This window comes from Equus przewalskii, chromosome 1 (assembly GCF_037783145.1).
Source record: "Equus przewalskii isolate Varuska chromosome 1, EquPr2, whole genome shotgun sequence".
Classification (NCBI taxonomy): Eukaryota; Metazoa; Chordata; class Mammalia; order Perissodactyla; family Equidae; genus Equus; species Equus przewalskii.
Window position 1 is genome coordinate 144,559,119 of NC_091831.1, and position 18,631 is coordinate 144,577,749.

The window sequence follows — 18,631 nt, forward strand, 5'->3', positions numbered from 1 at the left end:
AAGGGCCATAACCTGGGAATAAGAAACATACCTTAGGAATAAAAGCTATGCCCTAGCATAGAGGCAAAGCTGAAATAACAAGCATAAAACAAAGCTCAACAGGATCAAGTCAATCCTTTTCTATCCTATATGCCTGACGAAAGAAACGCTAACCCTCTTCAAGTATATATAACATCCAGAGCCCCTAAAAATTTTCAGTTATAATGTATGGCATCTAATTTAAAATTACAAGTCATTAAAAAAAAACCATGACCAAAAACCAAGAGGAAAAAACAGATAATAGAAACCAATGAATGTACGACTTAGATATTGGAGATATCAGACAGGGACTTTAAAATAACTATGATTAACCTTTTCAGGAAAATAAGAGGAAAGGTGAAGAAAATAGGTGAAAAGAGAAATTTTTGAAGAAAATTAGAAGCTTTAAAAAATAAATGCACATTATAGCAATTAAAAGTAAGAACTAACTAAAAGGGTTTAACAAACTGGATAAAGCAGAAGACAGAGTTAGTGAACTCAAGGAGTGGTCAATAAAAAATATCTAAATAGGACAGAGAAAAAAAATTGGGGGAAAAAAGTAGAATAAGACTTCTAGCTTCCAATTAGGATGTAGAAAGCTGGAAAAGCATTGCTCTCATCTTTACAACAACAATTTTTAATTTCTAGATAATCTGAAAACTTACCACCTTTTCTGAACCCATCCCAACCCAGCATTTGCTTAACTGAGGAAGAACCAGATCCTAATCAAGCCAGAAAGGTAATTCATTTAAAATTTTAACAAATTGCTAAAAGCCAAAGGTAGGATAGTGAGAGAATATAAGAAGCCTGGGAGCTACAACACAGGGAAATTCTTATCCACTTGCAGACTCTTCTTCAGAAACTTCACCAAGTGCTCACAAGAAAAACTGTGGGTAAGATAGGAAACTTGAGAAAGTCTCTCTAATGGTACAGGCCTGGGAAAGGTGAACAGCTGCCACTAGAGGAAAGATACAAAGCTCCAGCTGGATCCTTCTCACCTATCTCGCCTGTAGAACAAAAGCCTTGAGTCACTGAGGGAGAGGAAGAAAAGCCTGCCACACCCCTGGGCCACAAGTGAAGACTCACTGCTGCTGGAGGAAATGAACAGAAAAAAACAAACCCACACCTCTGAGGGAGAGGCAGAAAAATATCCTGGGCCAGGCCGTTAGAGATCTCCTATTACTGGAGGGGGGAGGATAACTGATAATGTCCGACCCCAACACTCAGCAATGCATTACCTGTGTAAGACTGAGGGTGAACCTGAAAAACAGAAAACACTCTCCTTTTCCACAACAGGATAGCAAGCAGCAAGTAAAAAGTACCATATCTATTTCTGAGAGAGGAAGGAAAACGTATGGAGAGAGACCATCTCTAAGGCACAGGTGCAAAGGGAAGACTTAAAACTGACAGTCCAATAGTAGCTAAGAAAAATCCTCAGACAAACAAACCACTAACCCAACTCCATAAATCCAGCCCAAGTCCTGACTAAATCGACTCAACCCCAAACACTAAAGGTTTACTAAAGACACATGCGCACTTCTGGATGTTAATATCCTTTGTCTCAGTTTCTACTGTTCTACACAAGATTGTTAGCTTTCAACCAAAAAATTTATGACAAAGAACCAAGAAAAACACACTGCTAAGAGACAATGTAACAAGAGCACCAAAATCAGATATAATCCAGATGTTGCAACTATTATATGGGGAATTTAAAATAATTAAGGTTAATATGTTAAAGACTCTAATGGAAAAGGGCAACAACATGTGTAAAGACATGAGGACTGTTAGCAGTGAGAAGAAAAATATAAGAAATAATCAAATGGAAGTGCTAAAAATGAAAAACATGGTAATAGACATGAAGAATGTCTCTTGACAGTCTCATTAGTAGACTCATTTCAACCAAGCAAAGAATGAGTTAACTTGAAGATAAGTCAACAGAAATTATACAAAATGAAACGCAAAGATAAAAGAGTAGGGGGAAAACAGAATGGAGTATCCAGGAGTTACAGGACAATATTAAGTGATCTAACATACATGTAATCGGAATCTCAGGTAAAGGTTGAGGGGGGTGGTAGAAAGAGAGAAAGGAAGGAGAAGAAATATTGAAAGAGACAATGACTGAGAATTTTCCAAAATTGATGAAAGATGACAAGCCAAAGATCGAAGATGCTCAGAGAACACTAAGCAAAATAAATATTAGAACACACACACATACACACAATATTCAAACTGCTGAAAACCAAAGATAGAGAGTAAATCTTGAAGGCAACTACAGAGAAAAGACACATTACGTACAGAGAGAAAATGAGAATTACAGCAGACTTCTTGAAGAAACTATGCAAACCAGAAGACAAGAAAGAAAAAAACATCTGTCACTTCATCATTCTTTACCCATCAAAGATATCTTTCAAAAATGAAGAAAAAAATAAGACTTTTTAGACAAACAAAAACTGAGAGGATTTATTGCCAGTAAACCTGCACAAGAAGAAATATTAAAGGAAGTTTTTCAAGCAGAGAGAAGATGATACTAGAAAGAAACTTGTATCTACACAAAGAAATGAAGAGTGCTGGAAATGGCATAAATGAAGGTAAACATAAAATTCATTAAAAAAATTTTAACTGCTTTCAAAGATGACTGCCTAAAGCAAAAATATTATTTATGTGTTGTATGTTTATAGCATATGAAAAATAAAATGTATAGCACAAAGAATGGGAGGAAAGAATTGAGAGTATACTATTGTAAGGTCTTTATACTATACGTGAAGCTGTATGATACCATTTGAACATAGAGTCTGATCAATTAATGATATATATTGCAAGCCCTAGGGCAACCACTAAAGTTTCTTTTCAGAAGCATAAGTAATAAGCCAATAGTGGAGATTAAATGAAATCATTAAACAATACTCAATTAATCCAAAAGAAGGCAGAAAAAATAAACAAAAAACAAAGGGAACAAACAGGAAACACCAGCAAGATGGTAGATTTTAATCAAACCATGTTAATAATTACATTAAATATAGTCTACACACACACACACACAAAATGCAGAGATTGCCAGATTGTATTTTAAAAAATAGATGTAATTATATGCTGTCTATAAGGAACTCATTTTAAATATAAAAACATAATGAAAGTAAAAGGATAGAAAAAGACATATCATGATAACACCAAAAAAAAAAAGGCTGGAGTATCTATATTAATATCAGAAAAAGTAGGCTTCAGAACAAAGACTACTGCAAGCTATAAAGAAGAACATTTCATTAATGGAAAGGGGTCAATTTGCCAAGAATATATGGCAATCCTAAATGTCTATGGACTAAAACAATGTAGCTTCAAAGGATAAGGCAAAAACTGATAAAACTGAAAGAAGAAATAGACAAATACACAATTATGGTTGGAGAGTTTACTAGTCTTCTCTCAATAATTGATAGAACAAGTAGACAGAAAATACACGAAGAAACAGATGACCTAAACAACATTATCACTTTACTTGACCTAATTGATATTTTTTAAACATTTCACCCTACAAGAGCAGAATATATATTGATTTTAGGTGCATACAGAACACTCACCAAAGTAGACCATTTTCTGGGCAAAAACACCCACACCTTTATATATTTGAAAGAATTAAAACCAGACAAAATATGTTCTAAGACAATAAAGGAATTAAGCTAGGCATCATTAACAAAAAGATATCTTGAAAGTCCCCAGATATTTGGAAATTAAACAAGATACTTATAAATAACCCATGAGTTAAAGAAGTCACAGGGGAAATTAGAAAATGTTTTAACTGAATAGAAATTAAAATATATCAACATCTATGAGATGCAACTGAACCAGTACTTATATTAGAAAAGAAAAAAAGTCTAAAGTCAACTATCTAAACTTTCACCTTAAGAAACTAGAAAGAGAAGAGTAAATTAAACCCAACACAGGCTGAAGGAAATAATTAAGAGCAGAAAGCAATGAAAGTGAGAACAGAACAAAACAATAAAGAATATGTCCATACTACCTAAAGCAATCTACAGATTCAAAGCAATCCCAATCAGAATCCCAATGACATTCTTCATGGAAATACAACAAAGAATCTTAAAATTCACATGGGACAACAAAAGACCCTGAATAGCCAAAGCAATCCCGAGAAACAAGAAAAAAGCTCAAGGCATCACAATCCCTGACTTCAAAATATACTACAAAGCTATAGTAATCAAAACAGCATGGTACTGGTACAAAAACAGACACACAAATAAATGGAACAGAATTGAAAGCCCAGAAATAAAACCACACATCCATGGACAGCTAATCTTCAACAAAGGAGCCAAGAACATACAATGGAGAAAGCAAAACATCTTCAATAAGTGGTGTTGGGAAAACTGGACAGCCACATACAAAAGAATGAAAGTAGACTATTATCTTTCTCCATACACAAAAGTAGACTCAAAATGAACAAAAGACTTGAAGGTAAGACTTGAAACCATAAAACTTCTAGAAGAAAATATAGGCAGTACACTCTTTGACATCAGTCTTAAAAGGATCTTTTCGAATACCATGTCCACTTGGACAAGGGAAAGAAAGAAAAAATAAACAAATGGGACTTCATCAGACTAAAGAGCTTCTGGAAGGCAAAGGAAACCAGGATCAAAACAAAAAACAACCAACCAACTGGGAGAAAATATTTGCAAATCATATATCTGACAAGGGGTTAATCTCCATAATATATAAAGAACTCACACAACTGAACTACAAAAAAACACAACAGCCCAATCAAAAAGTGGTCAGAGGATATGAACAGACATTTTTCAAAAGAAGATATACAGATGGCCAATAGGCACACGAAAAGATGCTCAACATCACTAATAATCAGGGGAATGCAAATAAAAACTACACTTAGATATCACCTTATGCCCAGTAGAATGGCTATAATCACCAAGACAAAAAATAACAAATGTTGGAGAGGTTGTGGAGAGAAGGGCACCCTCATCCACTGCTGGTGGGAATGCAAACTGGTGCAGCAACTATGGAAAACAGTATAGAGATTTCTCAAAAAATTAAAAATAGAAATAACGTATGACCCAGCTATCCGACTTCCGGGTATTTATCCAAAGAACTTGAAATCAACAATACAAAGAGATTTATGCACCTCTATGTTCATTGCAGCATTATTGACAATAGCCAAGATGTGGAAGCAACCCAAGTGCCCATCAACTGATGATTGGATAAAGAAGATATGGTGTATATGTATACAATGGAATACTACTCAGCCGTAAAAAAAGACAAAATCATCCCATTCACAACACCATGGATGGACCTTGAGGGTATTATGTTAAGTGAAATAAGCCAGACAGAGAAAGACACTGTATGATTTCACTCATTTGTGGAAGATAAACAAACTTATGGGCAAAGAGAACAGTTTAGTGGTTGCCAGGGGACACAACTGGTGAAGGGGCACATTTTTATGGTGACTGACAAATAATAATGTACAACTGAAATTTCACAATGTTATAAACTATTATGACCTCAACAAAAAAAATAAAGAAAATCAATGAAATGAAAAGCTGATTCTTTGAAAAGATCAATTAAATATTAGCATTTAGCTAGAATGATGAGGAAAAAAGAGAAGAAATAAATTTAAAAATATCAAGAATAAAAGAGGGAACACCACTACAGTTACTACATGCATTAAAAAGATAATAAGGTGGGGCCGGCCCTGTGGCCGAGTGGTTAAGTTCGTGCGCTCTGCTTTGGCAGCCCAGGGTTTCGCTGGTTAAGTTCCTGAGCACAGACATGGCACCACTCATCAGGCCATGCTGAGGCAGCATCCCACATGCCACAACTAGAAGGACCCATAACTAAAATATTCAACTATGTACTGGGGGGATTCGGAGAGAAAAAGCAGGAAAAAAAAAGAAGATTGGCAATGGTTGTTAGCTCAGGTGCCAATCTTTAAAAAAAAAAGATAACAAGAGAAGAGTAAAAACAACTCTATGCCTATAAATTCAACAATTTAGATGAAACAAATTCCATGAGACACAAAATTGCTAAAGCTCACTTCAGAAGAAATAGATAACCAGAACAGTTCTATGTCTATTAAAGAATTTATATTTAAACACTTTCCAACAAAGAAAACTCCAGGCCCAGATGTCTTCAAATATTTAAATTCTACTAAATATATAAGGAAGAAATAATACCAATTTTTATAAACTCTTTCAGAAGATAGAAAAGGAGGGAACACCAATGACTCATTTAGGAGGCCAGCAATACCCTAATTTTGTACAAAAACCAGATAGTAACATACAAGAGAAAACTACAGGTCAACATCCCACATGAACATACTTGAAAAAAAGTCCTCAACAAAATATTAGCAAATCAAATCCAGCAAAAGATAAAAAGAGTAATATATAATAACCAAGTGGAATTTACACCTGGAATCAAAACCTGTTCAACATTTGAAAATCAGGGTAATGTATCACATCAACAGACTGAAGACAAAAAACTATATTATTCTCTTCATAGATGCAGAAAAAGTAACAAAGTTCTACATTTGTTTATGATAAAAACTTGTAGTAAACAAGAAATAGTAGGGCACCAATAGGAGGGCACTTGACAAAGGGTATCAATAAAACACCTACAGATAACATCATTTTTGATCATGAAAAACTAAAATGTTTCATCCCTAAGATCAGGAACAAGAATGTCTGCTCTTAGCACTCCCCATTCAGCACCATACTGGAGGTCTTAGAGAGTACAAAAAGGCAAAAAAAGACCTACAAGACATAGACATTGTAAAGAAAAAAAAATTATCTCTTCGCAAATTATATGATTTTCTACGTAGAAAATCTCAAAATATCTGCTAAAAAAAACCCTACCAGAACTAATAAGTGAGTTCAGTTAGTTACAGGATACAAGATCAGTAAAGAAAATTTTATTGTATCAATAAACAAAATTCAACTGTATTTCTATATGCTAGCAATGAACAATGGGATACTGAATTCTTAGTACGACTTACAAGAGCACCAAAAAACATGAAATACCTAGGTTTAAATGTAACAAAGCATATGTAGAATCTGTATGCTGAAAACTAGGAAAGAGTGATGAAGGAAATCAAAGAAAACAAATAAAGGAGACTATACCATGTTCATGAACTAGAAGACTCAATATTGTTAAAATGTCAATTCTTCCCAAGTTGATGTATAGATTCAAATCAATCCCAGTCAAAATCCCAACAGGATTTTTTTGTGAAAATTGACAAACTGATTTTTAAAATTTTATGGTAAGTCAAAGGAACTAGCATAGTCAACACAATTTTGAAAAAGAAGGACAAAGTTGGAAGGCTCATAGTACCTGATTTCAAAGCTGTTATCTACTGAATGTTTGTGTCTCTCCAGAACTCATATGTTGAAAGCCCTAACTCCCAATGTGATGATATTTGGAGATGGGGCCTTGGGGATGTACTTAGAGTCAGATTAGGTCATGAGAGTGCAGCCCTCATGATGGGATTAGTGGCCTTAAAAAAAGAGGAAAAGAGGGAACTATTTCTTGCTGAGCGCAGAGGAAAGACCATGTGAAGATGAAGTAAGAAAGTGGCCAATTGTAGGCCAGTAAGAGAGCTCTCATCAGAACCTGACCATGCTGGCCCCCTGATGTCAGACTTCCAGCCTCCAGAACTGTGAGAAAATAAGTTTCTTGTTTAAGCCACCCATCTGTGGTATTTTGTTTTGGCAGCCTGAGCAGACTAAGACAAATGCTTATTATAAAGAGACAGTACTTAAGACAGTGTGGTATCAAAGAGAGGATTGACACAAAGTTTAACAGAACAGAATAGAGACTTCAGAAATAGACCCGCACATATATGGTCAATGGATTTCCACAAAGTTGAAAAGGCAACTCAGTGTATAAAGGATAATGTTTCCCATAAATGACACTGGAATAACTAGATATCCATATGAAAAAAAATTAACCTCAATTCATAACTTGTGCCCTATTTAAAAAATAGCTCAAAATGGATCATAGACCTAAATCCAAAATCTGACACTATAAAACTTCCAGAAAAAAATAGGAGAAAATCTTTGTGATCTTGGTTTAGGCAAAGATTTCCTAGATACAATACCAAAAGCACAATCCATAAAAGAAAAATTAATAAATTGGATTTCATGAAAATTAAGAATTTCTGCTCTTTAAAAGAAACCATAAAAAGAATGAAAAAGCACACCACAAATAGAAAGGATTTGCAAATCATATATCTGAGACGGACTTGTATCCAGAATAAATTTCAAATTCTCAAAACTCAATATTAAGAAAAAAACAACCAAACAAGGTGATAAATGGCCAAAAGACTTAAACAGACCCTTCACAAAAGAAAATACACAGATGGCAAAAAAAAAAAAAAAAGAAAAAGCATATGAAGGCAATACTCACTGCTATTCATAGGGTTTTCATGACTGATTTTCTCAAAAGTGGGTGGCCAGGTCCTTATTCCTAGTCTGTCTTAGTCTGGAAGCTCCACTGAAACTTGTCCACCATGGGTGACTCTGCTGGTATTTGAAATACCAGTTGGCATAGCTTTTAGCGTCACAACAACATGCAGCCACCATGGTATGACAACTGACAGACAGGGGATGTGGTTCCCTGGCTGGGAAATGACCATAGGCCATGGCAGTAGGAGCACCGAGTGTTAACCACTAGACCACCAGGGTTGGCTCATTAGTCATTAGGAAAAGACAAATTAAAACCACAGTGAGATATCAGTACACACCCCTTAGAATGACTAAAATGGAAGGAAGGCGGGGAGGGAGGAAGGAAGGAAGGAAGGAAGGAAGGAAGGAAGGAAGGAAGGCAGGCAGGAAGAGGAAAAAAGGGGAAAAACAAATACCAAGTACTGATGAGTTTTCAGAGTGATTGGAATTCTCAGATGCTGCTGGTGGGAGTGATTTCCACAAGAGTATGCAAAAACAAAATACAAAAATCAACTGTATTTCTATGCACCAAAAAATGAAGTTTAACGAAAGATATTTTACAGTCCAATTTTTTAAATAGTGTATCCTCAAATATTTTTCAGTCTACCCCATCAATCCTCTCTTTCTGGGACTCCAATTATATGTATATTAGGCCACTTGATGATATCCCACATACCTCTAATACAATGTTCTCTCTTTTTTTTTTCAGTCTTTTTTTCCCTCTGTGTTTCATTTTGGATAGTTTCTATTGCCATGTCTTCAAATTCACTAATCTTTTCTTCTGCAATGTCTAAGCTGCTATTAATCCCATCCAGAGTACTTTTCATTTCATCTTTAGAAGTTCAATTTCAAACCTCTTTTTATATCTTCTAATTCTCTCCTCATTAAGCTCATTACTTCCTCTACCTTCTTGAACATATTTTAATACATATGGGATGTATTAAAATACTTGTTTTAATGATTTTGTCCTCTAATTCTATCATGTGTCATTTCTGTGTTTGTTTCTGTTGATTTTCTCCCTTGTTATGGATCCTGTTTTTATGCTTTATTGTGTGTCTGGCAATTTAAAGTAAGATGACAGTTAATGAGTTTTATGTAGCTGGGTGCTGGATTGTTCTGTCTTCCTTTAAATATTTGTCAGCTTCATTCTGGGATGTAAGTAAGTTATCACTTGGAAACAGTTTGAATCTAGCAAAGCTTACTTTCCTGCTTTGTTACACAGGTCCCAAAGAGTCTTTAATCTAGGACCAATTTGTCTCTACTATTAAGGCAATCCTATTCTGAGAACTTTACTCAATGTCCCAAAAGTTAGGAGGTCTTTCCACTTTGTCTAGTAGTTTCCCAGCCCTATGTGAGCTCTGAGGATTTTTCTGCCTGCTCTTTTCCAGTAATTCTTTCCTGGGCCCCAGTGGTTTCCTCACATGCATGTCCCTATCAGCTTTCTCTCTGTGCAGCTCTCTCCTCAGTTCTCTGCCCTGCGAATTCTAGCCACCTTGGCCTCTATGAACTCTGAATTCTGGGAGACTACTGGCCTCTCTCCCGCTTCTCTGAGCTATGGCCTGGAAACTTCCTCCAGGCAGTAAGCTGAAATGATCGTAGGGCTTATCCTGTTTCCCTTATTTCAGGGATCACCATCATGTGCTACCTGTTGTCCAATATCTGAAAATCATTGTTGCATTTATTTTGTTAGGATTTTTTAGTTTTTGAAGATGAAAGGGTAAATCTGGTCCCTGTTACTCCATCTTGGCCAGAACTGAGTATAAATAATATCAAGTGCCTACTATTGTGCTGGACACACCCTTAGATGTTGAGGATACAGTAGTGACCCACACAGACAAAGGTCCTCTCCTCCAGGAAGATGCATTTTAGTAAAGGTCTGTTAAGACAAGTATTGGGTCCTGTAGTGCGAATGGATATCATTAAAAAGTTTTCACTTCTATGGAAAGACAGTCCTTGTACTTGGATTGGAAGAATAAACATAGTTGAAATGTCTATCCTACCTAAAGCAATCTACAGATTCAACACCATCCCAATAAGAATCCCAATGACATTCTTTACAGAAATAGAACAAAGAATTCTAAAATTCACATGGGGCAACAAAAGACCCTGAATTGCTAAAGCAATCCTGAGAAAAAAGAACACAGCTGGAAGCATCACAATCCCTGACTTCAAAACATACTACAAAGCTACAGTAATCAAAACAGCATGGTACTGGTACAAAAACAGGTGCACAGATCAATGGAACAGAATTGAAAGCCCAGAAATAAAACCACACATCTATGGAAGCTAATATTTGACAAAGGAGCTGAGGGCATACAATGGAGAAAAGAAAGTCTTTTCAACAAATGGTCCTGGGAAAACTGGAAAGCCATATGTAAAAGAATGAAAATTGACCATTCTTTTTCACCATTCACCAAAACAAACTCAAAATAGATCAAAGACCTAAATGTAAGACCTGAAACCATAAGGCTTCTAGAAGAAAATGTAGGCAGTACACTCTTTGACATCAGTATTAAAAGGACATTTTCAGACACCATGTCTTCTCAGACAAGGGAAACAATAGAAAGAATAAACAAATGGGACTTTATCAGACTAAAGAGCTTCTTCAAGGCAACGGAAGACAGGATTGAAACAAAAAACCAACCCACTAACTGGGAAAAAATATTATCAGGTCATACATCCGACCAAGGGTTAATATCCATAATATATAAAGAACTCACACAACTCAACAACAAAAAATCAAACAACCCAATCAAAAAATGGGCAGGGGAGGGGCTGGCCCCGTGGCCGAGTGGTTAAGTTCGCGCGCTCCGCTGCAGGCGGCCCAGTGTTTCGTTGGTTCGAATCCTGGGCGCGGACATGGCACTGCTCATCAGACCACGCTGAGGCAGCGTCCCACATGCCACAACTAGAAGGACCCACAACGAAGAATATACAACTATGTACTGGGGGGCTTTGGGGAGAAAAAGGAAAAAAAAAAAAAAATCTTAAAAAAAAAAAAAAAAAATGGGCAGGGGACATGAACAGACATTTCTCCAAAGAAGATATATGGATAGCCAATAGGCACATGGAAAGATGTTCATCATCGCTGATCATCAGGGAAATGCAAATCAAAACTACACTAAGATATCACCTTACACCCGTTAGAATGACAAAAATAACCAAAACAAATAGTAACAAATGTTGGAGAGGTTGTGGAGAAAAAAGAACCCTCATACACTAATGGTGGGAATGCAAACTGGTGCAGCCACTATGGAAAACAGTATGGAGATTCCTCAAAAAATTAAAAACAGAACTACCATACGATGCAGCTATCCCACTACTGGGTATCTATCCAAAGAGCTTGAAATCAGCAATTCCAAAAGTCCCATGTACCCCAACGTTCATTGCAGCATTATTTACAATAGCCAAGATGTGGAAGCAACCTAAGTGCCCATCAACTCATGACTGGATAAAGAAGATGTGGTATATATATATACACAATGGAATACTACTCAGCTGTAAAAAAGAACAAAATCGTCCCATTTGCAACAACATGGATGGACCTTGAGGGAATTATGTTAAGTGAAATAAGCCAGATAGAGAAGGACAATCTCTGTATGACTCCACTCATATGAGGAATTTAAAAATACAGACAGAGAACAGATTAGTGGCTACCAAAGGAAAGATGGGATGGGGGTTGGGCACAAAGGGTGAAGGGGTGCACTTACAACACGACTGACAAACAATAATGTACAACTGAAATTTCACAAGATTGTAACCTATCATTAACTCAATAAAAATTAAAAAAACAGCTTTCACTTCTACCTTGGTAGAGGACTTGCAGATCTAAAGGAGTAACTTCAAATAGTAGCAGATTGCACTGGTGGGCTGAGGGCATGGGTAGGGGAGAGAAGACATCTATATAAAAACTATTGCCTACCATTTTGTAAGTAGAATGGCTAGTTGGCCATAACAAAATAGCATTAGTTTAAGAACTAACAATGATAACTATGCTGTCCATTGCATAGAATCCTAAGTTGAGTTAATTCATGTGAAGTGCTTACTTAGCTCAATGCTCACTGTGAACTGCTTGTCACCTCACCTCAATTCAGCTCAATAAAATAGTTCTAATGGACTCAAATCCACATCTCAGAGTGGTGTTTGGTGCCTTTCTCTTTACTCCTGTGCAACTTCTATTATTATTTCTATATTCTTCTACCCCCAGGTGCAGAATTCTCTCCAAAAGAATCTCTCCTAACTAGGACCAGCTACGTAATTTGCAAAATGAAAACATGGGCCTCCTCATTAAAAAATGATTAAGAATTTCGAGGCAGAAACAGCAGAGCATTAAACTAAGCACAGGGCCCTTCTGAGAATGAGCCCTGTGCGACTGCCCAGGTCACATACCTATGAAGACATTCCTACTCCTGTCTCACCTCCAGAAAAACTCCAGTCTCCTCTGCGATGCCCTCAGTCATCTGTTAGACAGACAGAAAGCCTCTCCACCAGCCCAGTAACATAGTTAAAACAAACACACAAACTAACCAAAACATTCATCACTCACAGCTCAAATGCACAGTGCCTGCTAGAGCTGTTACACAACAGGCACTTAATAAATACTTGTTGGATAATGAATAACGAAAAAGATAGAAGAAATCGTGCTCTAACGGAAGGAGCTAGATAGCTTTGAACATCAGGACATTTCTGGCACCACTCAAATCTTCTCATGTAGGTGACCCCTTCTTGAGCGTTAAGGTTGGGTCTGCCAGTGTTAATGCAGTGCTAATGTCATTTAGCAAGCTTTGGAGAAAATGCAGAAAATTTGTCTAAAGTAAAGGAATTGTATTTAGAGGAAGGGCAGAGAACCAAAAAACTGAAAGTTCCAACTTTCTAATCATTGACTGAGCTAATATTGAGTGGATTTGTTATCAGCTAGAGAAGAGAACAGATTTGGAAATTACACTGCTTCCAAGAAGATGATTGAAGAAATCAAAGTACCAAAGAGGAGTACTTGGGGGCCCTCCTGGTCCTCTCTTGCTCAATTCCATCTCCTTGGCGCCAGCCAGCGTCATAAAATAGCTGTTATCTGGGGGTGTGGAGCAGGTTATCGTGTAGAGTCATATAGATTTTTAGAGCAAAATGGACCTTTAAGATCTTCCTGCCAACTACAACTGCACTGACTGCAGGTAATGCAAGTCATCAAGCCTCGGGTAGTTGCCTGGTGGGCATGGCATAAGGACTCTGTGCTCTGCTCGTTGTGCACTCAGGCCCTCAGGGACACACCTCCCACTTCATGGAGATAGCATCCAGTCCTTATCTCTAATCCTGACTTTGAGAAGTCTCGCCCCACACTCGTATTTGCCCCAAAATCTGAAGGTTATTCCTGCTGATGTCTCAGCACCAGTAAGTCGTAAACAAGAATTTACTGTTATCTTCTCAGATACCACCTCCTCCCAACTCCCTTCCATTACGTCCTAGGTAAAGCATTCCTTATACTTGCTTCTCTCCTCCTGTCGCCCCCCTCCGCCCAAGCATTGGCGCTTGTTCTCAGTTGGCCTTGTGTTAGAGCTAGGCATATGTTAGCACTAGGTATAGAGCTCTTGCTAGATCTAGGGGCTTTGTCCCTCTCACTAGAGCGGAAGTTCCCTGAGGGAACAGCTTGTGAAGGAGAAAAAGAGACATATAGTGGAATGCAAAGGGACGCATTTAAAGATACATCTCTCCAATGTCACTATTTTGGATGGGGTTGACCCTGAATACTAAGCCATTTGAATTACTGGGGGCAGTTAAATGGCAGGTTGAAAAGCGTGATGATGACAAATGTTTTCCAAGAACCTCATTATTTTTATAATGTCTTATTTACCCAATTATAGTTTATTTTTTGAAGTCCTTGCCATTTCTCATGGAATTTTGATGCTTTTTGAATTTTGCCTGCAAGAAGTTTAAAGGTTTTTTCTCTCTAGCCTTGTCCCACAAGCGGGGTTCCTTTCAGAGTGGTGAGACACCAAATGTATGAAGGATGTGGAAATAGAAGAAGGAGATGATAAACACCCCTCCATACTGCAGCACTGGTCTTGGCCAATTCATGACCACGTGTTGGATAACTTGCTTTTTCAGTAAAGAATTTCTAAAAATACCTAACTGAAAGATCAACTAAATGTTATCTGGCCACAGAAAGCGGAGTGAGACTATGGTAAGTCCTAGGGCTTTATCACCCTCCACCCTGGCATGGGGGATTTCTACCTTCTTTCCTGTCCTCTGCTTTCACGTCCTGTTTGTAATTTCTCTCTCTCTCTCTGACTCTACTTCCCTCCCTGTCTCTTCTCTGTCTCTTCCTCAAACCCCTTCCTCTCTACTTCCCATCTCTCCTTCTACTTATCCTTTGCAGTGCTTTGCTGGGAAAGCCGTGATAGAGAGTGCTCTGGGGTAACAGCCTCCAGAATGCCTGTGGGGGCCGCCTCAGTCCTTGCAGAGCAGAGCTGCTGACCAAGGCAGGCAGTGCTAAGGGCGCATGTGTCAGGGAGCAGGTGGGTGAGCAGTCCTGGCCTTGGTGGGAGTCAACGAGGCTTGTGGAGAATTCAGTGAGGGCTTGTGAGCATGCTCATGTGTTCTAGAGATTCAGCATCAACAACAGCCTCCCACAACTAGTCTTACAGGACTGTGGATTAGAATCTCTATTTTCTCTTTGCTGAACTCCTTGGGAGACTTTTGGCTTGGGTTCTGGTTGGAAAACCTGATCTGTAGTATTCCTTGCTGATTCATAGTTGGCTAATTATTCTCCATGGCTGCACAGTGAGGCAGACAAAATCTGAGAAAGTTGGTGTTGGTCTCCCACACCCTCCCCCGGCTGCTCTGACTCTATCCCATTGGTGAGAGTCTACCCTGGTTCAGAAAACAACTTATCAGGAAGTAATCCTTAGCCAATCTATTAGTTATGAAGCATTTCAGGCTTTCTCTCTCTTGGGGTGTTTTACTTTTAAGGCAGGATTGGAAGATTTGGAGTCAGGAGCTCTGTGGGCAAAGTGACCACATGACTTTGGGGAAAGTATTTAACTGCCTTGAGCTTCAATTTCCATTTCCCCAAATTGGAAATGTTGATAAGCATATCTGCCTACAAGATTGGGAATGATTGAATTAGAGAAAAGTAAAAGGAAAAAACCATTTGTATAAATGGTAAGGTTCTCCAAAAATTTTAATAGCTAAAGTGTAAAGATCCTAATGTAGATTCTTTGTGCTCTTTTTCTTAAGCTATATTGTTCATTTTATCATATCTCAGGCACTATTCCATGCCTGAAATGCACTTAATGCATTTTCTCATTTAATCCTGACCACACACCTTTGAGGAAGGTAATATGGTATCCCACTTTTCCAGACGAGGAAACTCAGGATTAGAGCAATGGAGCCATTTGCCAAAGCCCCAAAGTGAGCAAATGACAGAGTTTGAGCCCAGAGTCCTTGCTCTTAGCCGTGACTCTCTACTGTTCATTCCACCCCAGCCTCTTTCTGTTCTTGTACTACCCATCCTTCAAGATCCAACTCAGATGACTCCCCCTTTTCCTAAAAGCCTTTGGACTCCATTTCAGCTCCTGATGAACTCACTGTCCTCCTTTATTGCCTGAGCTACTCATGTGTCAATCATGTGGCATTTTTTGTATTTTTCTCTAATATCGCGGTTTGTGATAATATTGTCTTATATTGTAGCCTCGAGAAAAAAAGTTTGTTTAAAAGCAGCAATAGAATTCCTCATTGAGAATTGTGGGGGTTTTTTTAAGCAAATTATCCTAATTGGTTCCTGATTGGTTATTATCTTGATTGGCTATGAAGCTCCATTAGAGCAGAGACCCCAACACCTACCACATAGACGTTGTGTAAAAATTATTTATTGAAAGAAAATAGAGGCTCCTAGGATATGTGCCTGGATTGTCTGGAGCAGAGGAAAATGAGAATGTCTGTTAGTTGAGAAATGTAAAGCACTTAGCATAGTGCCTAGTACAAAGTAAGCATTCAATACGTGGTAGCCATCTTGTCCTCTGTAAGTACTACAGCAGGAATTATTGGAGCATCTTAGGAGGAGCAGGTAGAAGAGAACAGGAGAAGAAAGAGAAAGCAAAGGAGCAATATGGTGGCTGCTGGGGCTTTATGGAAAAAGCAGGCCAGTGAGGTCTTTTCAGAAGTGGCAATGGCCAAGGGGCAATTAAAGAAAGGGACGTTTAACATTTGCTATGCTGAGCTACAACTTCGCCCTCGTTCCCTCAAGTCTTCAGTAAAATCTGCTACACATACAGCTTGGTGTCAGTGGTACTTGGGGAATTCAGGCAGCCAGGTGGTGTTCAGGGCTGCCAAGGGGTGGGGGTGGGAGGGCAGGTAGGTGATAGAGAAAAAAAAGAGACAACCCATCCAGCAAAGTTAGAGAATTTAACAGAAGTGTACATACAGAGTCAGAGACAACAAGGAGAGAGGCCCCAAGAATTCTCAGAAATATTGGGAATGATGGTGATTATTCTCATTCTACAGGAAGTGGGAGTTCAAGACAAGTTTATTTAAATGTTAAAGAATGCGGCTTTCCAGCAGGTCAGAGGACTTTGAGAACATTCAAATGGCTAACGCTGCAGTCGCATGTATATTGTTATCACTTGGTTTATGTTGTGCCCCCTTAGCTGCACTGTCACCTCCTTGGGCTAGGAACTATGACAAGGTGTGGAACTGAATCTTTATGGCTTTTTTTCCCTGCATGAATTTCATTCCTGTACATTGACTCACCAGACCCTGGAAATAACCCTCTGAATTAGTATGACAAGTGTACTTTCCCCATTTTCAAGATAAGAAAATATAGCCTCAGAGAGGTGATGTCCTGCTCCCGGGGTCACAGAGCCAACAATGAGCCAAGCCAGCCTGGGGATGTGGAAAGAACCTGGATGCATGAGGGCAAACCTGGATGTCAGAGTGAATTCTAGCTTTCCATTCTGTATTCCCTCTCTTACCATCCACAGCCACACTCACGCAACAATCCATGTCCTCTTTAGCCCCACAGAGCTTTTGTCTATCTCCCCCCAGATCTCACCTTTACCATCTAGGGCAAAACCTGTAGACAAGCTATTTGATATTTAAAAGGGTGATAACAATGGCATCTTCACAGAGCTGTGGAATCAAATAAAATAAATAATTCATTTAATTAAGTGAAATAATTAAATGAGAGTCTTTGACACATTGCCTGGCACATAGAGATGTTCAATAAATGTCCTGTCTCTTTTCTCTCCTCCCTTTTGTGGCTCTCTCTTCTTCCTCTCTCCCTAAATTTAGATTCAATGTTTGTCCTACCATGCCTTATGATCCTTATTTTTCATTGTACATTTGAAGGCTCCTGACACATAAGTATCATCTGACCCTTCACCTGGGGGTAACCCAGCAGGGTGGGATCAGGGGCTGGGCTGGGCTTGGGCTTGGATTGAAAGAGCCCCAGGTCATGTTTAAGGTGCAAGGACAGACATCCAAAGGGGTAGAGCCAAATCTGTTCTCAGGTCCAAGAGGTGACCTCAGAGCCAGGAACAAGGGGCAGCCAGATCATCAGATGGTTTCAACACAAATACTGGTCCAAGTGCAAACATCTGTCAAAAAAAGGAGAAACATGGTCTGGAAAGTTTATTGGAGTCTTAGTCTGCTTGGGCTGTCATAACAAAATACCATAGACTGAGTGGCTTAAACAACGGAAATTTATTTCTCACAGTCCTGGAGGCTGGAAGTCTGAGGAGGAAGACTGGTGAGGAAGATTGGCCCTGAGCTAACATCTGTGCCAATCTTCCTCTATTTTATATGTGGGACCCCACCACAGCATGGCTTGATGAGCAGTATGTAGGTCTGTGCTGGGGATCCAAACCTATGAACCCCGGGCCACCGAAGCAGAGCACATAAACTTAACCACTACACCACTGGGCCAGCACCCCAACGTTCATTTTTTGACTGACACAAGGCTCAAGGATACTTCGCTGCTCAGTTCACAGATTTCTTGTGAAACCATTCTTCTTCTGGTCAAGAGCCACTGTTCCCTTAAGGGAAATGAATATTATGTCTGCACTGACTATCTTATAAAGAGAAATTAGAGGGAGCTCCTTTTCCCATGTCACAAGTCCTACGTTTAAATTCTTCATCTAAAGAAGATCTCTTTGTAATTAACAAAAGGA

The 18,631-nt window shown here is 38.5% G+C and overlaps 1 protein-coding gene across 5 annotated transcripts in view; it reads right to left on the reverse strand.

Moving 5' to 3' along the window:
- Positions 1-18,631, reverse strand: part of SLC28A2 (solute carrier family 28 member 2) — an 86,039-nt gene that overhangs the window by 53,293 nt on the left and 14,115 nt on the right. For 2 of the 5 annotated variants that reach the window (XM_008524842.2, XM_070581265.1), the window contains exon 1: positions 12,861-13,040. The exons of 1 other annotated variant lie outside the window; for it this stretch is intronic. The gene's annotated coding sequence lies outside the window, so the exon portion shown is untranslated. Of the gene's footprint in view, positions 1-12,860; positions 13,041-18,631 lie in introns of those variants that run through there. 2 more of the 5 variants (XM_070581271.1, XM_070581259.1) reach the window with 2 other exon arrangements.